Here is a 23020-nt window from a genome sequence, read left to right on the forward strand (position 1 = left end):
CAAATTATTAGAAGAACATTGGGAAAACGCTGCAAGACATTGGCACAGGCAGAGTTCTTGGAAAATACTCCAAAGGCATAGGTAGGCAGTCAAAGTCCAAATTAACAAATGGAATTACGTCAAATTGAGAAGTTTTTGTACTGCAAAAGAAACACTCATGAAGGTGAAGAGGCAACTGGTAGAATGGGAGAAATTATTTGGAAAGTATGCAACTGATACAGGATTAATAACCAGAGTATACAAAGAGATTAAGAAACTCCACAACAGATGTACAATTTGGGACATGCTCAATCGGACTTGCTCCAAATGGTGGAGTTAGAAACGTGCCAGGGGATTCTAATACAATTGAATCAAGGTGGCATGTACCAATGCCATCTTACTAGTCCAAGTGATCAATTTCAGTTCACAATTGATCACACTGATAGGTATAAGAGTCAAAGGGATCACACAAACAAGACTAGTGTCTGCTAATACTAACTGATAGAATCAAAAAGGGAGAGAATGACCCAACATGGGAAGCGGGATACACAGCAGACTCATAGAATGGCAGATGTCCTAAATAGCACTCTGGCCTCAGAATCAGCCCTTAAGGCATTCGGATCTGGCTGAAGAGCCCATGAGTGTATTTAAGGCATGGAAAGCCAAGCCACTCTGGGAAAAAAAAGAAGACCTAAATGAAATATCTCTGCAAGTGAGATCCCAGTGGAAAGAACGGGGCCATCAAAGAAGGAGGTACCTTTCTCTGAAGGGAGGAGGGAACTTCCACTTTGACTAAGACCCTGTCGGAATAAGATCGAAGTCAGCAAACTCAAAAGGCTTCCATAGCCTTGGCAACTCATGACTAGAGCCTAGGGAGATTACTGACGCCATAAACAAGAGTGTCAAATTGTTAAGTCAACAACAGGAGTCACTGTGTACTTACTCCTCATGTGGGATCTGTCCTTAATGTGTTGTCCAATGTGAAGTAATGCTATACCTAGTACTGAAACAGTATTTTACACTCTGTGTTTCTGTGTGGGTGCAAACTGATGAAATCTTTACTTAATATACACTAAATCGATTTTCTGTATATAAAGAGAATTGAAAATGAATCTTGATGTGAATGGAAGGGGAGGGGGAGCGGAAGATGGGAGGGGTGTGAGTGGGAGGGAAATTATGGGGGGGGAAGCCATTGTAATCCATTAACTGTACTTTGAAAATTTATATGTACTAAATAAAAGTTAAGAAAAAAAGAAACTCCACAACAACAAAACAAACACCCCAGTTAAAAGATGGGCAAAGCACTTAAACAGACATTTTCAAAAGAGGAAATCAAATTGGCCAACATACACATGAAAAAAGCTCAGGATCACTAGCCATCAGGGAAATGCAAGTCAAAACCACACTGAGGTTTCACCTCACCCCAGTTAGAATGGCTTTCCTACAGAATTCAACAAGCAACAAATACTGGAGAGAATGTGGGGGAAAAGATACCCTAATCTACTGTTGGTGGGAATGTGAACTGGTAAAGCCACTTGAAGACAGCTTGGAGATACCTCAAAAACCTGTATATAGAACTACTGTATGACCCAGCCATCCCACTCCTGGGCATTGCCCCAAGGGAAATGAAATCAGTAAATAAAAGAATTACCTGCACCCCCATGTTTTTTGCAGCTCAATTCAAAATAGCTAACACAGGAATCAACCTAAATGCCACTCAACTGAAGAATGGATAAAGAAATTATAGGATATGTACACTATAGAATACTACATAGCAGTAAAAAAATAAAATGAAATCCAGGGGCTGGCGCTGTGGCTCACTTGGTTAATCCTCTGCCTGTAGCACCGGCATCCCATATGGACGCCAGGTTCTAGTCCCAGTTGCTCCTCTTCCAGTCCAGCTCTCTGCTGTGGCCCGGGGATGGGGGAGCAGTGGAGAATGGCCCAAGTGTTTGGGCACCTGCACGCGTGTGGGAGTCCAGGAAAGGTGCTTGGCTCCTGGCTTTGGATCGGCACAGTGTGGCAGCTGTAGCGGCCATTGGGGGATGAACCAATGGAAGGAAGACCTTTCTCTCTGTCTCTCTCTCACTAACTCTGCCTGTCAAAAAAATAAAAAAAAAAATGAAATCCAGTCATTTGCAGGGAGGAGGAAGTTTGTAACTGTAAAACTGTATAATTCTATGGGTACAGTTTACAAACTTATCATGGGACCCCAAATCTGATTAACCTGGGTGGTAAAAATGCCATCTTAAGTGTTAAAGCGATCATATTTAGTTTAAAGTGAAAATATTGATAGGATTAAGTGATCACATAAATGGGGTCAAATGTTTGGTAATAATAATAAATAGGATTAAAAAGGAGAGAATGTTCCAAAATGGGAAGCAGTCCACACAACAGACTCATAGAATGACATTTGCTTTAAGTAACACTCTGACCTCAGAATCAGCCCTTAAGTTTTCCTGGTCTGGCTAAAATACCAGTGAGAGCATTCCAGGCATGGGAAGCCAAGACACTGTTGCAAAAAATGTTCTACGTGAAGGATCTCTGTGAGTGAGACCCCAGCAGAAAGAAATGGCTATTAAAGAAGGATGTACTTTCCTCTAAAGGGAGGAGAGAACTTCCACTTTGCTTATGGCCTTGTCTAAATACTGATGGAATTTGTGGACTCAAAAGGCTTGCATAGATTAGGCAGCTCATGTCAAGAGCCTTGGGTGGTCACTTGCATCATACAAGAGTGTTAATTGTTAAATTAACAACAAGAGTCACTGTGCACTAACTTCCCATGCAGATCCTCTGTCCTCAGTGAGTTTTGAGAGTTAACTTTAAAACTAGTTCTCAAACAGTTTTTGTGTGTGTGTGCACGTGTGTGCAAATAGTTGAAATCTTTAGTTATTAGAGGGTTGGTCTTCTGTATGCAAAGTTAATTGAAAATGAATCTTAATGGAGAATGGGACTGGAAAGGGGAGAGGGAAGAGGAGGAGAGGTTGGAGTGTGGGTGGGAGGGTGGATATGGTGTGAAAAATAACTATATTCCTAAAATAGGACTTATGAAATTTATGTTCCTTAAAAATAGATTTAAAAAGAACTATAAGAAAATAAATACAAATTTTAAAATGCAATGATTAATATTTCCATTTAATCAAGATTAATTATATTCAAATATTGTATATTGCTTTTGAAAAATCTATGTGATCCATCAATTACTAACAGACAAATTTTAAAATCTCTGATTATTACTATCTCCTGTGTCTATTAGAACTAGGATTATAAATATAGAAGAAATACAGAAGTAATATATAAGATAAAGGAGACTAAATAAAAATCTATTTAGATGATTCCTGCTTTATGAAGTTTGAACTTAATGAATTTTCTTCTTTACAATTGTTCAAAAGTGATACCCATTTGGTAGAAACCACACTTCGAGTTTTTAATTTTGATATTTCTGGGCTAGAAATATGTGGTGTGATATATTCTGGTAATGCTGAGTGGGTAGCAGCAGTAAGTCACAAGTGCCAGCCAGCCATGTGATAGGGCCAACAACCAATACTCTATAGTGTAATATGTTCCATCTGCTCGTTCACACTCCTAATGGCCATGACAGCCAAGCCTTGGACTTGGCCAGGCTGAAACTAGGAGCCAGAAACTCCATTTAGGTCTCCCACTTGAGTGATAGAGGCCCAAGAACTTGGGCCATTATCTGTTACCTTTCCAGGCACAATAGCAGGAAGCTGAACATTTTATATCATGTCTGTAATGATTCTGAAGTCTCTCTGGATCTAATTCTGTTACCTGTTTTTACTGTTGGCTCTGACTTATGATATTTTGTTTCTTGAGTTTTTGCAATTAAAAAAATGCTATTTTAAGGGCAGAAAAACAGAGACAGACAAAGAAAGGTTCTATCTACTGATTTGTTCCCCAAACACTGGCAGCAACTGGGACCAAGCCAGGTCAAAACCTGGAACCAGGAACTCAATCCAGGTCTTATATGTGGTAACATAAACCCAAGCAATCAAGCATCACCTGCTGACTCCCAGGGTACACGCTAGCAGGAAGGTAGAATCAGGAACAGAACTAACACTTAAACCCAGGCACTCTGATATGGCATGTGGGCATTCCAACCAATAGCTTAACCACTATACCAAGTACCTGCCTAATAGTTTTGTTTTTAATGTGTTTATATTTTTTGGAAATTAATCTGTAGAAATTCTTTTGTTTATTTATAGCTAATTAATTATTTTATTTGAAAGAGAGACAAAAAGACAGATGGATAGACAGAGATATACCATTCTCTGGTTTACTACTCAAATGCTTAACAGTGGCTTTGGCTGGCCCAGACCAAAAATAGGAGCTGAAAACTCAATCTAGGCCTCCCATACTGGTGGCAGCAACCCAGCTATTTGAGCTATCACCTGCTGCTCCCAGGGGATGTCTTAGGAAGTTGGATCTCAGAGTGGAGCCAAGACTTGAACTCAGACACCAAATAGTGTCTTAACCCCTAAACCAAATGCATACTCCTGTAGGAATTCTTTGAAGACATTCTTAGGAATTTGCATTTGCTTCTGTGAGACGTGTAGGTATGTAAGATAGGACAATCCTATTTATTTTATTTACTCGTTTTGGAATAATTAACTATAACAATAATAAACTTACAGAAAAGTTACAACAGTATAAAGATCTCCCAAAAATATCACCCCAGGGGCTAGTGCTGTGGTATAGCGGGTTAATACCCTGGCCTGCAGTGCTGACATCCCATGTGGGCACCGGTTCTAGTCCCGGCTGCTCCTCTTCTGATCCAGCTCTCTGCTATGGCCTGGGAAAGCAGTAGAAGATGGCCCAAGTCCTTGGGCCCCTGCGCCTGTGTGGGAACCCGGAGGAGGCTCCTGGCACCTGGTTTCAGATCGGCACAGCTCTGGCCGTTTGCAGCCATCTGGGGAGTGAACCAGAGGATGGAATACCTCTCTCTCTCTCTGTAAGTCTGTCTTCAAATAAATAAGATAAAACTTTTTAAAAAATCACTCAAGGTTCACTATCCCAATAATATATTTTATAGGAAAAAGATTTAATATAGTCATATTTCTTTAAGTCTCTTCCAGGTTCAGAGTCCTTTAGTCTTTCTTAAATTTCAAAACCTCAACTATTTTAAGAAATTGCAGGATAGATATGTTGTATACTGCCCATCAGTTTGGATTTTTCTGATGTATCCTGATGATTAGAGTCAAGTAATGCATTTTTGGCAGAGATATCAAAAAAGTGGATTCTTGATTTTGAAAAATTGCATTCTATTATGTAACACATGGTACTGATTTGTTCTATTGTTGGTGATATTAACTTTGGTAATTTGAGCAAGACATCAGATTTCCTACCTTTATGATTAATAAGTAATTTGTTGAGAGATATTGTCATTACCTCTCAGCTCCAGACATACTTTCATTGCCTAATCTATAAAATGGAATTGGAATCTGTAAGCATTTGCTTTTTACTTGCTGATGCAGTGTTAATCTTTCTCATGATAAGGTGCTGGAAGGATACTAAGGAAAGAACCAGTATGTTTTTCTCATTAGGATTCTGTCATATACCACACCTGCTTTATGTAGCAGCCAGCAGCATATAGTAACCAACAGCACGTGTCACTTTCCCATGAATGTCTTTTCTCTACAGTCTAGAAAGCAAATTTCTGAGCAGCATGCGTCCTTGGAAAATCTGTGGTTGCTGTTGTTTGTGGGCTGTGTGTGATCATGAAGGATACGGCCATTAATATGGTCTCCTGGATTTTAATGGAGGATATTGGGACCCCAAAGCAGCAAAAGTTACGAGACAGTAGTTGACTGCTAAATACAAAGTGGGCACATTTATTATAAGGGAAGCAGGTACATACAAGTAATGAGAAAATGGGCCAACAGGAATTCTTGGCAGTGGCTTATTGGTAATATCTCTAGGAATAAAGTAAATAAATATTCTGCTGAAGTATTACTTGGTCTATTTAATAGAGAAAAATCTTTAGATATGATAGCAAGAAGGCTGAATTTGCCAACGTTGAGAATCTAGTTGCTCCTCCACTATCCAGGCCAAAATTAATTCACAGCCCCAGAGTAGTAGTAGGAAGGGCTACTTTTGACTAGTAGGAAGGGCTGGCTCCCCTTGAAAGCCCCTATACTATTCCCACAAATGCATTGCATAAATTCTTCTGCAAGCCTTCCTCAAAGGGAACCTTGCCCATTTCCAACAGAGTGCACTGGAAAAGAGGAAATACCCGGGCCTTTCATGGAGTGCTAGACACCAACACAGAACTGGCACTTAAATATATACACAAGTACAACTGTAATGGCAGTGCCTAAATTATTTTAACCCTTTTTAATAGAAAAAAGGTAAAAACTGGTCAGATGATGGACAATATAAAAAAGGAATTCAATTCTGACTACAAGAACACAGAGTGTTGGACTAGGGAGTTAAAGTCTTAGCTTTTCCTAAGTGATTAAAGTTGTTTTCATTTTAAAACAAATTACTAAAACAAGACAGTTTTTTCAGGGGAAGACATTTGGCATAGCAGTTTGCAAAACAGTCAAGATGCCTGCATCCCGGATCAGAGTGCCTGGGTTCAAGTCTTGGCTTCTCTCCAGCTTCCTGCTAATACCCATCCTGGGAGGCAACAGGTGATGATAGTTCAAGTGTTTGCCACCCTGGCAGGAGGCCCAAATTGAGTTCCCATCCCCCAGCTTCAGATTTAGCCAGCACTAGCAAGAATCTTGTGGGCTCTTGTGGGAATGAACAAGCAATTGGAAACTCATTCTCTCTGTGTGTCTTGTCTCTCTAAACTAAATAAATAAGTAAATAAATACATTTTTTTAGTGTTTTTGTCAAACCTCAAGCTAACCACAAAGAAAAAGCGTATAATAAATACACAAAACATAAGGAGGAAAGAATCAAAGTAAATAAATACCAGAGAAACAAAAAGATATACATCAAGAGAGGAACAACTGGGATGGCGCCGCGGCTCAATAGGCTAATCCTACGCCTGTGGTGCCGGGACACTGGGTTCTAGTCCCGGTTGGGGCGCCGGATTCTGTCCCGGTTGCCCCTCTTCCAGGCCAGTCTCTGTTGTGGCCCGGGAGTGCGGTGGAGGATGGGCCAAGTCCTTGGGCCCTGCACCCGGCCACAGCGGCCATTGTGGGGTGAACCAATGGAAAAGGAAGACCTTTCTTTCTGTCTCCCTCGCTGTCCACTCTGCCTGTCAAAAAAATAAATTAATTAATTAAAAAAAGAGGAACAACCACAAAAGAGACAAAACAACAGAATGACAATAGTAATACCTCATCTCTCAATAACTACTTTAAATATAAACAAATTAAACTCATCAAGAAGGATAGAGCAGCTGAATGACTAAAAAAGAAACAAGATTCTGTTATATATTGTCTACAAGAAACTGACTCTAGATTTAAGGGCACACATAGGCTGAAAGTGAGTATTCAGAGTACTTGATATATTCTTTCTTTATTTGAAAAGGAGAGAGAGAGACCTTCCAACAAAATCATTTGATCTGGTCTTGCCAAGGCAACTGCAGGGAGGATTCAAAATCCAATAAATCTGTATCAGTCTAATTTTTAAGCTGATAATTTTGTATGACCTGTGAATGATGTTATAAATACCCAAATGGCTCTTGGCAAGAAAAAGTTTCCCCACCCCGGAAGGAGGACAGAAATTTACAAAGACAAAAGATCTGGTCTGTCTTCTGCTCTTTCCCCTTTTAAGCACAGGACGTAAATTCTCCTTTACTAGGGACAACCCTGTGTCAGCTCAGGGGCAACAAAGGTAGCTATGAGTAAATTTTACTCCATTACTGTATTTCCATATATTTCTCCTGCCGCAGTTCGCTGGTGCTGGAAGCCCGGAATTGCTTTCCTTGTCTTGTCACTTGTCTGAAACTTGCTGGTTTGGTTTATTTTTTTAGACAGCTATATTATGAAAGCCAGACTCCTCAGACACTGCCTTGAGTCAATTTTTTCTGAGATTTTTCTCATATGGTATGTATTACACACATTAGTAAACTGGTTTGTGTTTCTCTTTTTAGTCTATTGATACAGAAATTGTCCCAATTATGAACTTATAAGGGTTGAGAAAAAAGTGTATTTACTCCCTATCAGTTTTTTAAATATTATTTTATTTGAGAGACAGAGTTAACAGAGAGATCTTCCATCTGCTGATTCAGTCCCCAGATGGTCACAACAGCCAGAGCTGGGCCAGGCCAAAAGTCAGGAGCTTCCTCCTGGTCTCTCACATGGGTGGAAGGTTTCCAAGTACTTGGGCCAACTTTTGCTGCTTTTTCAGGCACACTAACAGGAAGTTGGATCGGAACTGGAGCAGCTGAGAATCGAACTGGTGCCCATATGGAATGCAGGCACTGAAGGCGTGGCTTAACCTACTACACCACAGCACTGGCCACTTCCCTTCAGTTTTTTAAAAATATAAAATCAACAAGCACTTAATTAGATTAAGAACAGAGGAGGAAGATTCAAAATCAGGAAGAAAACGAGATATTACAAAGGACAAAAAAAGGATCATTAGTAACTATTACAAATAATTATATACCACCAAACTGGATAGCTTAGAAGAAATAAATTACTAGAAAAATAAGCCCTTCCAAAACTGAATCAAGAAGAAATAGAAAGCCTGAACAGACAAGTGAGGAGATTGAATCAGCAAAGAAAGCTTCCCAGGTGAATTCCACCTACCATTGGTAGAACTAATACTATTCTTCCAGAGACTGAGCCAAAAAGAGAGAGCATTTCCAAACTCATTCTATGAGGCCATAGATACCAAAATTAAACAGACACTACAGGGAAAGAAAACTAAGAACAAAATCTGTAATGAACATAAGTACAAAAATAGTATAATACTAACAAACTAAATTCAGTAGCACATTAAAAGCATCACAAACCATAACCAAGTGAGATTTATTCCTGAGATGTAAATATGGTTCAACAAATCAATGTAATATACATATTAGCACAATGAAATTTAAAAACCAACAAGATTATCTCAAAAGATGCTGAAAAAAGCATTTGATAAACCTCGAATCTTTCAGTGATAATAATTGTCAAAAAATAGAAGGCGGGGGGGCGCACTGTGGTATAGCAGGAAAAGCCACTGCCTGTGACACCAGCATCCCAAATAGGTGTGATTTGTGTTCCAGCTACTCCACTTCTGATCCAGCTCCCTGCTAATGGCCTGGGAAAAAGCAACAGATGGCCTAAGTGTTTGGGCCCCCACACCCATGTGGGAGACTCGGATGCAGTTTCGGGTTCCTGGCTTCGGCCTGGCTCAGGCCCAGTTGTTGTGGTCATCTGCAGAGTGAACTAGCAGATGAAAGATCTCTCTCTCTCTCTCTCTCACTCTCACTCTCACTCTCTCTCACCCTGACTTTCAAAATAAATAAATAAATCTTTATATATATATTATATATAGTGTGTGTGTGTGTGTGTGTGTGTGTATATATATATATATATATATATAAAGAGAGAGAGAGAGAGAAGCAGGGGCAGCATTATGGTACAGCAGGTTAAGGTGTGGCTCTTGATGCCGGCATCCCATATGAGCACTCATTCAAGTTCCAGCTCCTCCACTTCCCATCCAGCTCCCTCCTAATGTGCCTGGGAAGGCAGCCGAAGATGACCCATGTGCTTGGGCCCCTGCCACCCATGAGTGGGACCAGGGTATAATTCCAGGCTCCTGGTTTTGACTGGCCAGTTGGCCATGTGGGGAGTGAACCAGTAGATGGAAGACTCTCTGTCTCCCACTTTCCCTCCCGCTCCTTCTCCTCACCCCCCGTGCCTCTTTCTCTGTAACTCTGGCTTTCAAATAAATAAATCAATCTTTAAAAAGAGAGATATGGAAGGAACTTAGCTCAATATAATACAACCCAACATGATTAAAGATCTCAACAAAATAAAACTGGAAGAGACATCTAACATAATAAACATGAAAAGCCAAAAATTAACATGATAGTCATTGGGGGAAATCTGAAAACTTACATTCTAACATCCAGTATAAGGCAAGGATACCCACTCTTGCCACTTCTATTCCACATAGTACTGAAAGTTATCACTAAAGCAATAAGATAAAAGGCGTCCAAATTCAAATTGGGGAAAAAAGTAAAATTTCTTCAGCAGATTACATAAACATATACAAATATACAAATATATATATGTATAAACCCTAAGGATAATTTTTAATTTCTTTAAGATTGGTTGACTTGAAAGACAGAGTTACAGAGAGAGAAGAGACAGAGATCTTCTGTCTGACCCAGGGCTGGGTTGGGCTGAAACAAGGAGCCAGGCGCAAAGACTTGGGCCATCTTCTGCTGCTTTCCTCAGGTGCATTAGTAGGAAGCTGGATTAGAAGTGTAGTGGCCAGGACTCAAACTGGCGCTCATGTAGGATGCCAGCTTTGCAAAAAATTTTAAAAACCTGTTAAATAAATTGTTGGGGGCTTGCACTGCAGCATATTGGGTTAAGCCGCCTTCAGCAATGCTGGCATCCCATATGGGTGCTGGTTCACATCCTGGCTGCTGCACTGCTGATCCAGCTCCCTGCTAATGCTCTGAGAAAACAGCAGAGGATGGCACAGGTCCTTTAGACCCTGCACCCACATGGGAAACCTGGAGGAAGTTCCTGGCTTCTGGCTTTGGCCTGTCCCAGTCCCAGCCCCAGGCCCAGCCCCGGGCATTGGGGCTATTTGGGGAGTGAAACATTGGATGGAAGATCTCTATTCTCCCTCTCTCTCTGTAACTCTGCTTTGCAAATATAGAAAATAAATATTGATAAATTTTTGTAAATAAATTCAGTATGATTTCAAGATACATGTGTGTGTGTGTATACTCCTTCCACCATGTGAGGACAGAACAAGAAGTTGCCATCTTTGAAGCAGAAAACAAGCCCTCACCAGACACTAACTCTGCTGGTCTCTTGATCTTAGACTGCTTAGCCTCTACAACTATGAGCAGTGCATTTCTCTTGTGTATAAATTATTCAGTCTAAGACAGTTTGTTCTATCAGCAGGAATGGACTAAGACAGATGACTTAAAAACCCTATGAAATATTAAAAACTATTGAATTATATACTTTAAGTTTGTGAGTCATAGTGTATGTGAATTACTGTATCTGAAAAAAATTTTAAAACAATCTTTGAAAGAAAAATAAGAGAAAAATACAGCATATTAGAATTTCTACAGTGCAGCTAAGGTAGGACGTTTGCAGAATTAAATGCCTCCATCAGAAAACAACAGTTTCAGGCCGGCGCCGCGGCTCACTAGGCTAATCCTCCGCCTTGCGGCGCCAGCACACCGGGTTCTAGTCCCGGTCGGGGCGCCGGATTCTGTCCCGGTTGCCCCTCTTCCAGGCCAGCCCTCTGCTGTGGCCAGGGAGTGCAGTGGAGGATGGCCCAAGTGCTTGGGCCCTGCACCCCATGGGAGACCAGGAAAAGCACCTGGATCCTGGCTCCTGCCATCGGATCAGCGCGGTGCGCCGGCCGCGGCGGCCATTGGAGGGTGAACCAACGGCAAAGGAAGACCTTTCTCTCTGTCTCTCTCTCTCACTGTCCACTCTGCCTGTCAAAAAATAAAAAAATAATAAAGAAAACAAAGAAAACAACAGTTTCAAATATATAATATTTGTTTGCACCATGAGAAAAATCAAATGTAATCCAAAGTAAGCACAAGGAAAAAATAAAAGCGAAAAATCAGTTAAGTTGAAAACAGAAAATAATTTTAAAAAAAGGTCAATGAGCATAAAGGTCAGTACTTTGAAAGAAACAAATATATAAACTTCTAGCAAGTTTGATTAGTCATAAGCAGAGAGAAATAGAAATTACTAATATTAAGAATTAAGAGAAAACCATCGGGGCCAACGCTGTGGCGTAAAGGGTTGGGCCTCCATCAGCAGTTCCAGCATCTCATATGGGCACTGGTTCAAGTCCTGGCTGCTCCACTTCTGATCCAGCTCCCTGCTAATGCACATGGGAAAGCAGTGGAAGATGGCCCAAGTCCTTGGGCCCCTGCATCCGCATGGGAGGCCTGGAAGAAGCTCCTGGCTCTTGGCTTCAGTCTAGCCCAGCTATGGTCATTGTGGTCTTTTGGGGAATGAACCAGCAGATGGAATGTCTCTCTCTGTCTCCTTCTCTCTATATATCTCTACCTTTCAAATAAATAAGTAAATCTTTTTCTAAAAAAAGGAAACCATTGGGGCTGGCGCTGTGGCACAGTGGGTTAACGCCCTGGCCTGGAGGCGCCAATATCTCATGTGGACACCAGTTCGAGTCCGGCTGCTCCACTTCTGATCCAGCTCTCTACTATGGCCTGAGAAAGCAGTTGAAGGTGGCCCAAGTCCTTGGGCCCCTGCACCCACATGGGAGACCCGGAGGAGGCTCCTGGCTCCTGGCTTCAGATTGGCGCAGCTCTGTCCATTTCAGCTAATTGGGAAGGAGGACCTCTCTCTCTCTTTGCCTCTAGTCACTCTGTGTAACTCTGACTTTCAAATAAATAAATGATTCTTAAAATGAAAAAAAAAAGGAAACCATTAGAGATACTGTAAGCATTAGGACATAATATGATGAAAACTTCATCACAATATAAAATATCAAACTTAAAAATTCCTTGAAAATAACACGCGAAGTTCACTTAGGAAACCATATATGGCCGGTGCCGTGGCTCACTAGGCTAATCCTCCGCCTTGCGGCGCCGGCACACTGGGTTCTAGTCCCGGTCGGGGCGCTGGATTCTGTCCTGGTTACCCCTCTTCCAGGCCAGCTTTCTGCTGTGACCTGGGAGTGCAGTGGAGGATGGCCCAAGTGCTTGGGCCCTGCACCCCATGGGAGACCAGGATAAGTACCTGACTCCTGCCATCGGATCAGCGCGGTGTGCCGGCCGCAGAGTGCCGGCCATGGTGGCCATTGGAGGGTGAACCGACGGCAAAGGAAGACCTTTCTCTCTGTCTCTCTCTCTCTCTCTCTGCCCACTCTGCCTGTCAAAAAAGAAAAAAAAAAGAAAAGAAAACATATATAATGTGATTGCCATATATCTATTAAAGAAATTATATTTTTAATTTAAAACATGTCCACAAGGAAAATTCTAGTCTCAGTGATGACTCCTCTGATGGATTCTATCAAGCATTTAATGAGGACATATTGCCAATATAAATTCCTTCAGAAAACAAAACAACAGAACACTTCATATCTTATTTTGAAAGACCAGCATCCCCTGATGCTAAAACTAGAAAAGAAATGAGAAAACTAAGGACAACTATCCCTCATGAACATAGATGCAAAAATCCTTAATATATACAGCAGTGCATTAACAACAGGATACATTTTGAGAAATGTGTCATTAGGTAACTTAATCAGTATGCAAAAATCATTGTTTAGACTATCACACACCTAGTGTGTGCTATATTTTACATGATTGACAGTGTAGTAGGTTTGTTTACAATAGCAGTACCACCAAGATGTGAGTAATGCATTGAACTACAACGTTAGGATGACTACGATGACACTAGGCTATAGTTGGTATCTTAGTTTCAGTGTCCCCAAAAGGCCCCCATGTAAAGGCTTGGCCTCAGGGTGATGCTACTGGGAGAAGATGGAGACTTGACCTGCATATGGTGTTTAGGTCTTTGGGAGTATGGCCTCAGAGGGTTGTTCTTGCAAGATGGTTGGTTATATAAGCCTGAGGAGGGGGTCCAGTTGATACCCCTCTCTCTCTCCTCACCCTTCTCCCCTACCCTCCCTCCTTCTCTCCTCCATCTCCCTCCCTCTGTATTTGCTTCTGACTCATCATGCAATTCTTCCTCCTTATGTATTCAGTCATCTACTGCCCTCATCAGACACCACACCTCTTCACCTTAGATGATGAGCCTCTGAAACTATGCTGAAATAAACCTTCTTCCTCATAAATATCTCTTCTCAGGGATTTGTTATATAGACAAAATGACTAATACACTGGACAATAGGGATTTTTCAGTTATATTGTAATCTTATGAGTCCACCATTGTATATGTATTCAGTAATTGACAAAAAACCATTATATGGCATATGACTACAATAGCAAATAATTATTACATAAAAAGGATATTGTATGATTACCAAAGTTCATTTTAAAAATGTGAGATTGATAATTTGAAAAATAAATCAATGTAACTAGGATATTAAGAGATAAAAATGAAAATCTAAATTATCCCAATAGGTCTAGTTAAAAACTTTTTTAAAATATTTTATTTGTTTATTTGAGAGGTAGAATTACAGACAGTGAGAGGGAGAGACAGAGAGAAAGGTCTTCCTTCCATTGGTTCACTCTCCAAATGGCTGCAACGGCTGGAGCTGTGCTGATCCAAAGCCAGGAGCCAGGTGCTTCTTCCCGGTCTCCCAGGCAGTGCAAGGGCCCAAGCCCTTGGGCCATCTTCTACTGCTTTCCCAGGCCACAGCACAGAGCTGGATTGGAACAGGAGCAGCCAGGACTAGAACCAGCACCCATATGGGATGCCAGCGCCACAGCAGAGGATTAATCTTCTGCACCACAGTGCTGGCCTCAGTCAAAAACTTTGATAAAAATTTCCTATCTAGGGGCCAGTGTTGTGGTATAGCACATGGAGGCACCTCATGCAGTGCCTGCATCTCATATGGGCACCACTTCGAGCCCTGGCTACTCCACTTCTGATCCAGCTCTCTGCTATGGCCTGGGAGGGCAGTGGAGGGTGGTGCAAGTCCTTGGGTCCCTGAACCCTTGTGGGAGATCCAGAAGAAGCTCCTGGCTTCAGATCAGCACAGCTCTGGCTTTTGCAGCCCTCTGGAGAGTGGACCATACCCAAATCTGGTTTCCTACTAATTCACAGCATGAAGGGCATCAGGTAATGGCTCAAGTAGTTGGGTCCCTCTTACCCATGTGGGAGAGTTAAATTCAGTTCTTGGCTCCCAGCTTCAGCCTAACAGCCCCAGGAATTGTAGGCATTTGGGAAATGAACCAGTGGATGAGTCTGTCTATCTCCCTACATCTCAAACTGAAAAAAAAAAAAAAAAGAATCTTATCCATACAGGATATCCTGATGAAGATGAAAGACCTACAATTAACATATTAGACTCTTTTACTTCAAGATCAGGAACAAGGCAAGGCTACATAATCATCAATTTTGTTCAGCATTACACTGGAAATCCTTTTCAATTCAATAAGAAAAGAAAAAAAGAAAGTCATGTAGATTGGGAAGGAAAAAATCAACTATCCTTGTTTACAAATGAATGAATTTTAGGCATGGAAAGCCAAGACACTCTGGAAAAAAAAATAAGGACCTAAATGAAAGATCTCTGCGAGTGAGATCCCAGTGGAAAGAACAGGCCATCAAAGAAGGAGGTACCTTTCTCTGAAGGGAGGAGAGAACTTCCACTTTGACTATGGCCTTATCGAAATAAGATCAAAGTTCCATGGCTTTGGCAACTCATGACTAGAGCCTGGGAAGATTGCTGACGCCTTAAACAAGAGTGTCAATTTGTTAAGTCAACAACAGGAGTCACTGTGCACTTACTCCCCATGTAGGATCTCTGTCCTTAATGTGTAGTTCAATGTGAGTTAATGATATGACTAGGGCTCAAACAGTATTTGGCACTTTGTGTTCTGTGTGGGGGCAAAATGATGAAATCTTTACTTAATATATACTAAATTGATCTTCTATATATAAAGATAATTGAAAATGAATCTTGATGTGAATGGAATGGGAGAGGGAGCGGGAGATGGGAGGGCTGTGGGTGGGAGGGAAGTTATGGGGGGGGAGCCATTGTAATCCGCAAACTGTACTTTGGAAATTTACATCTACTAAATAAAAGTTTTTAAAAAAATGAATTGTCTGTAGAAAATCCAAAAGGAACTGGAAACAGCTACAGAAACTGGTAAGTGAATCTAGTAAGTTTTCAGGATATAAAGTCAATATACAAAGCTCAATTATATTTACACACATTATCAGTGAAAAGTTAGAAATTGAAATTTTAAAGTATCATCTACTATACCTTAAAAATAAATAGTAGGGATAAACCTAACAAAATATGTGCAAGATTTGTAGGCTAAAAATATAAGATGTTGGTAGGAAATTTAAAAGGCCTAAATAAATGGAGATAGGTATTATGATAAATATTAAGACTCAAAATACAGGGGCCAGCGCTGTGGCGTACCAGCTAAAGCCTCTGCTTGCAGTGCCAGCATCCCATATGAGTGCTGGTTTGAGACCCAGCTGCTTCACTTCCAATCCAGCTCTCTGCTATGGCCTGGGAAAGCAGTAGAAGATGGCCCAAGTCTTTGGGCCCCTGCACCCACGTGAGAGACCCAGAAAAAGCTCCTGGCTCCTGGCTTTGGATCAGTGCAGCTCCAGTCATTGCAGCCATTTGGGGAGTGTATCAGCAAATGGAAGACTTCTCTGCCTCTGCCTCTCTATAACTCCGCCTTTCAAATAAATAAATAAATCTTTTTTTTTAAAAGGCTCAAAATACAAAAGTACTTCAAAAAGTTTGTGGAAAAATAAAATTAAGAGAAAAATTTATTTTGGTATAAAACATTTTGAAATCAGTGAATAGTTTTTTTTAATACTCATTTCTATGACCTTTTTTTTAAAAAAAGATTTATTTATTTGAAAGGCAGAGTTACAGAGAGGCAGAGGCAGAGAAAGACAGAGGTCTTCCATCCGCTGATTCACTCCCTATATGGCCATGATGGCCAGAACTGAGCTGATCTGAAGCCAGGAAGCAGGAGCCTCCTCCAGGTCTCCCACATGGGTGGAGGGGCCCAAGCACTTGAGGAGTCCTCCTCTGTTTTCCCAGGCACATTAGTAGGGAGCTGGATTGGAAGGGAGCAACTAGGACTCAAACTGGTGCCCACATGGGATACTGGTGCTGCAGGCTGGGGCTTTAATCTGCTGTGCCACAGTGCCAGCCCTGAAAAAGATCTTTTTTAATGAAAAAAAAAAAAAGATTTGATTATTTTATTGAAAGACAGAGTTACAGAGAGAGAGAGGGAGAGACACAGAGACATTTTCCATCTTCTGGTTTATTCTCCAGATGACCAAAACAAAGCCAGGAACTCCATCTGCATGGCAGGGGCCATGCACTTGGGTCACCTTTCATATTATTTTCTCATGCACAGTAGCAGGGAATGGTTTGGAAGTAGAACAGCTTTGAATTGAACTGGCACTCATAAGGGATGCCACCATTGCAGACAGCAGCCTAACCCACCATACCACAACACTGGCCCCAGATAGACTCTTCAACAAATGATTCGGGTGCAATGGAACATCTGTGTGTGAAAGAACAAAAAAAATATTTAAACTATAGGGCTATGATGTAAGTTTTGTTTGTTTGTTTGTTAGATTTATCCATTTATTTGAAAGGCAGAGGGAGAGAGAGAGAGAGAATGTTCCATCTTCTGGTTCACTCCCCAAATGGCTGCAATGGCCAAGGCTGGGCTGAGCTGAAGCCAGGAGTTTTGTATATCTCCCTTGTGGGTACAGGTGCCCAAGGACCTGAGTCGTCCTCCACTGCCCTCCCAGGCACACTAGCAGGGAGCTGGATTGGAAGTCAAACAGCCAGGACTTGAACCAGTGGCCACATGGGGTTCTGGCACCACAGGTGGTGGCTTTGCTGTTATACCACAGCACCAACATCCCAGTGAACAAGTTTTTAAATCCCCTATATTATATACAAAAAATTACTTGAAATGAATATTAGGTTGAAATGCAAGAGTTAATAATATAAAATTTTTAGAACAAAATATTTAGATTAGGAAAATATTTCTTAGGAAACAAAAAGGATGAAGCATAAAAGAAAAACTTACCAATTAGATGTCTTCAAAATTTAAAAGTGCTCTTTGACATATTGTTAAGAAAATGAAAACCAAGCACCAGGTGGTAAGAAAATATTTTCAAACCAGATAAATGACTTATGTCTAGAATATATTGAGGGAGTTGGCATTGTGACATAGCAGGTAAAGCTGCTGCCTGCAATGCTGGTTTGAGTCCTAGCTGCTCCACTTCTAATCCAGCTGCCTGCTAACATGCCTGGGAAAGCAGTGGAGGATGGCCCAAGTACTTGGGGCCCTGCATCTATGTTCCTACCCAGAGGAACCTCCTGGCTCCTGGCTTCAGATAAGCCCAGCTCCAGCTGTTGCAACTATTTGGGGAGTGACCCAGCAGGTGGAAGATACTCCCGCTCTCTCTCTCTCTCTCTTTCAAATAAATAAATAAATATTTTTAAAAATATAATTAGAATTCTCACAATAATAAAACACAAAATACATATTTTAAATGATGAAAATTTTCACAGATATTACAAAGGATATATGGATGGCAAATGAGCAATACAAATTTATAGGAGGGATAGGTGTTTAATCTAGGGGTTAGGATATCCCTGTCCCTGGATTCAATACCTGTCTCTGGCTCCTGACTCTAGCTTCCTGCAGGTGCAGACCTTGGGAGTCAGCATTGATGGCTCAAATTACTGGGTTCCTGAAACTCACTAGGGAGCCCTGGTTTGAGTTCCTACTTCCTGGCTTTGGACCAGCCCAGCCCAGCCCAGCTCCAGCCTTGGCAGGCATTTAGGGAATAAATCAAGGGACGGGAGCTATCTCTCTCAAATAAATAAATAAAAATAAAATGTTTGAAAATATCTGAAAGAATTTTCTCAAAACTGGACTCATTCTAGAGTCCTATTCTTTATCATGGCCATATTGCCTTCTATTAAAAACACTTAAAACTAAGTGTTGTAAACAACAACACAACAAAAAATCTTACCTGAAAATTTTCATACATTGTTGATGAAATTATAAAATGGCAAACTACTTTGAAACATTGTTTGACTCTTTTAAAAATACTTAATACATTACTGTACAGCTCAACAATCCCACTCCAAGTATTTACTCAAGACAAATTCTAATCTTTTATACAATGAAACATCCAAAAAAAGAACTTATGTAAGAATGTTAATATAAGCTTTATGATATCCAAAAATGCAGCCAGTAACACACATATCCATCAACAAATGATTAACTAAATGAACTGTGGTGTATTCGTACAATGGAATAGTACTCCATAGAAAAAAGAACAAACTACTTCAACTACTATTGACTATGCATACGCAAGTCTAAATCTCAAAAACATTATGTTGAAAGCAAATAGAGAAAAAACAAAACAATAAACACTATAACATTGCATTTTTATGATGTTCAAAAGTAGGCAAAATTAACCTGCCATAATGTGGGAGGATTTAGGGGAAAAGGACATGAGGAAACTTGTTGGAGTGATAGAGCATTCTGTATCTTGATTATAGTTATTGTTCCATGAGTATAAATTTATTTAAATTTATCAAAGTATATTCTTGATCTTTATATTTTGTTTTATAAAAATGTAACCCAGGGGGCCGGCACTGTGGCACAACGGGTTAACGCCCTGGCCTGAAGCGCCAGCATCCCATATGGGCGCTGGTTCTAGTCCCGGCTGCTCCTCTTCCCATCCAGCTCTCTGCTGTGGCCTGGGATGGCAGTGGAAGATGACCCAAGTCCTTGAGCCCCTGCACCCATGTGGAAGACCTGGAGGAAGCTCCTGGCTCCTGGCTTCGGATTGGTACAGCTCTGGCTGTTGTGGCCAATTGGGGAGTGAACCATCAGATGGAAGACTTCCCTCTCTCTACCTCTCCTCTCTCTGTGTGTAATTCAGACTTTCAAATAAATAAATAAATCTTTAAAAAAAAGTAACCCAAAAAAGGATTATTGGGAACAAAACTGAATGATAGTCATCTCCAACTCTATTTCACCTCATCCCTTCATTTATTTATCCAACAAATATTAATTATCAACTATGTTCTAGGCACTTTCACAGATGTTAGGGATATAGTGAATTAAAACATTGACTGCTCTCCGAATACATGCATTGTAATGGGAGGAAACAGTAAACAAGATGAAGAATTTAACTATACACTTATATGGGAAGAATCACCATGTGTACGAAGTCTGTTTTCCTTAAAAAAATTTCTGGGGAAAAAAATAATACAAGAGGAGGGCTCCTCAGTGTTCCACACTCGATAATGGAGAAAAAGACAAAGTTGAGTGGTAGTGACTCAAGGAACTTAAAATTTTGTCACTGGTAGTATTTTAATAAAGTAATAATTGTGTGGGAAAAATAGACACATAGTTAAAATAGTGAAAAGTTAGGAATTAAAGCAGAGATACAGGATATGAATTTTGGGAAGGCTTTTGGTAAGTTGGCCAGGAAAGACTACAAGGGGAAGGTAGCTCTTGAGTCAAGAAAGTGAGAGTGGGCCGGCGCCACGGCTCACTAGGCTAATCCTCCGCCTGCGGCGCTGGCACACCGGGTTCTAGTCCCAGTCAGGGCACCAGATTCTGTCCCGGTTGCCCCTCTTCCAGGCCAGCTCTCTGCTGTGACCCGGAAGTGCAGTGGAGGATGGCCCAAGTACTTGGGCCCTGCACCCACATGGGAGACCAGGAGAAGCACCTGGCTCCTGCCTTCGGATCAGTGCGGTGGCGCGCTGGCTGCGGCAGCCATTGGAGGGTGAACCAACGGCAAAGGAAGACCTTTCTCTCTCTGTCTCTCTCTCTCACTGTCCACTCTGCCTGTCAAAAAAAAAAAAAAAAAAAAAGTGAGAGTGATGCCTATGCCTAAAATTGTTTAATATAATATTACAGGAATAAAATGGGAGGTCCAGATTATGGTGATATAGGTCATAGTAAGAACTTAGGTTCAACTCTGAAATGGATGCAAATCCAGTAGAGAGTTTTGAAGAGAGGTAATACAGTATGTCAAATATTAACAATAGTATTCTGACAGGTATATTGAGAATCAGTACTGGGAGGTGGGTTGGGACTTAGGGGACAAGAGAAGAAACAAAGAGATCATTTAAGAGAGGTTATTCAAATAGTTGAGATGAGAGATGATGGCAATTTTGACCAGACTGATAATGGTGAAGACTATAAGAATGATAAAAATCTGGCTATATGTATATTTTAAGGGTAGAGCCAATAGGATATGCTATCTAAATGAATGTGAGATGTGAGAAAAAGGAGTCAGAAGATGACACCAAGTTTTTTGGTGTGAATAACTGAAAGAACGGAGTTGTCAGGAAGAATTGAGAGTAAATATCAAGTCAAATTTTAACATATTATTTTTGAAATATGATTAAATATTCAAATAGAAGTGCCAATGAGCAAATTACATAAAGAGGTCTGGAGTTCAAGGAGCTGTCAGGGCTGGGATAATTAAAAACAGAAGTGGTTTAAGAAGAGAATCCTGAAGTATCTGGACATTTAAATGTTCTTTGTTTAATTATTATATTTCTATGAATATTTTTGCCCAGGGGAAGTGTTTTTTGGGATTCAGAAGAAAAGACTGCAGTTTGGCAGACAGTGACACTGCACTCGGAATTGTACTGAATGTGTGACCTTAGACAAGTCACTGCTCTACATTGGCTCATGCTAGATTTGAATCAGCATTTTCAAACTTCAAAGTGAAGTCTGGAGCCTGGCACTGTGGCATAGCAGGTAACCTGCAGCTCTGGAATCCTATACAGGCACCACTTCAAGTCCCAGCTGCTCTATTTCTGATCCAGCTCCCTGCTTATGTACCTGGGAAAGCAGAATATGGCCTAACTGTTTGGGCCCCTGCACTCACATGGGAGACTTGGAAGAAGCTCCTGCCCCCGGCTTCTGATTGGCCCAGCTCCAGCCATTGCAGCCATTCGGGGAGTGAACCAGCAGATAGAAGATTCTCTTGCTCTCTCTGTAACTGTACCTTTCAAATAGATAAATAGCTAAATCTCTAAAACAACAACAATAACAAAAAATGGAATCTGAATCCACCTAAAACCTTGGATTATCCAGAGGTTGGAGAAGTTGATATTAAAATAGTTGGAGGGGTTGGCACTGTGGCGCAGTGGGTTAAAGCCCTGGCCTGAAACATCGGCATCCCATATGGGTGCAGGTTCTAGTCCCGGCTGTTCATCTTCCAATCCAGCTCTCTGCTATGGCCTGGGAAGGCAGTAGAGGATGGCCCAGGTCCTTGGGCTCCTCCACCTACTTGGGAGACCTGAAAGAAGCTCCTAGCTCCTGGCTTTGGATCGGCACAGCTCCAGCTGTTAGAGCCATCTGGGGAGTGAACCAGTGGATGGAAGATCTCTCTCTGTCTCTACCTCTCTAACTCTTTCAAATAAGTAAAAGAAATCTTTAAAATAAAATAAAATAGTTGGAACAGAGCCATGGGCCAGGGGCCCACTGTGCTGTAAAGTTTGTCGTCATCATGTAGTTGGATTTTGGATAATATTTACCACATTAGGCTGCCCATCTCAGGTCTTAGTTCCTTGGGAAGCCAGAGCGGGGAGATGAACTTCACTTGGGGAGCAGGTAGTGAACTCTGTTATTTATTTTTAAGAGGTTATAAATTCAAGTTCAATATTCAAAAGACAAATGAATAATAAAATACTTACCTTCCATTTCAGTTCCCTTCTTCTCAAGCACCTGGTGTTAGCAGTCAGTTGCTTCGTTTTACATCATGTAAATATCCATAATTTAGCCACTAAATGCTTTATATGAAGTCCTTTGCTCATACAAATTCCGAGTATCCTTTACATGTATATTTCCATATACATGTGAATATACCTATAGAATAAATTCCTATAAGTGGAGTTGTTGCAGTAAAGAGCATGTACACTTGTCATTTTTTGAAAAGATTTATTGCCTCCTAGTGTTTTCTGAGAAAAATCTAGGGATAGATTCTTTTTTAAAAATTTTTTTACTAATATAAAGAGAGCAGATTTTAGGTGTTCCATAGGTACAGTTCCAAAAGAAGACAACCACTCTTCCCTTTCTCCCCTGCTACCCCTAATCCCTCTCCCTTTCTCCCCTCTCTTCTTCAGTTTTTACAGACATAATTGTAATTCACTCTATATTCACAGTCTTAATTCACCACTAGTCCTAATATTCAACAAGTAAAAAGTAGGAAAACCACAGTTCCATAAGAGAATA

At 40.9% G+C, this 23020-nt stretch overlaps 1 long non-coding RNA gene across 3 annotated transcripts in view; it reads left to right on the forward strand.

Annotated features, from left to right (window-relative positions):
* LOC149125714 (uncharacterized) overlaps positions 1 to 23020 on the forward strand; it is a 50248-nt gene that overhangs the window by 8450 nt on the left and 18778 nt on the right. Inside the window, exon 3 of one of the 3 annotated variants that reach the window (XR_016211036.1) lies at positions 19505 to 19715. The exons of 1 other annotated variant lie outside the window; for it this stretch is intronic. This is a non-coding gene — a long non-coding RNA (uncharacterized LOC149125714). Of the gene's footprint in view, positions 1 to 6504; positions 7201 to 19504; positions 19716 to 23020 lie in introns of those variants that run through there. One more of the 3 variants, XR_016211037.1, reaches the window with a different exon arrangement.

Source organism: Oryctolagus cuniculus, chromosome 7, assembly GCF_051225735.1.
Source record: "Oryctolagus cuniculus isolate XC-2025 breed Fujian yellow rabbit chromosome 7, ASM5122573v1, whole genome shotgun sequence".
NCBI lineage: Eukaryota > Metazoa > Chordata > Mammalia > Lagomorpha > Leporidae > Oryctolagus > Oryctolagus cuniculus.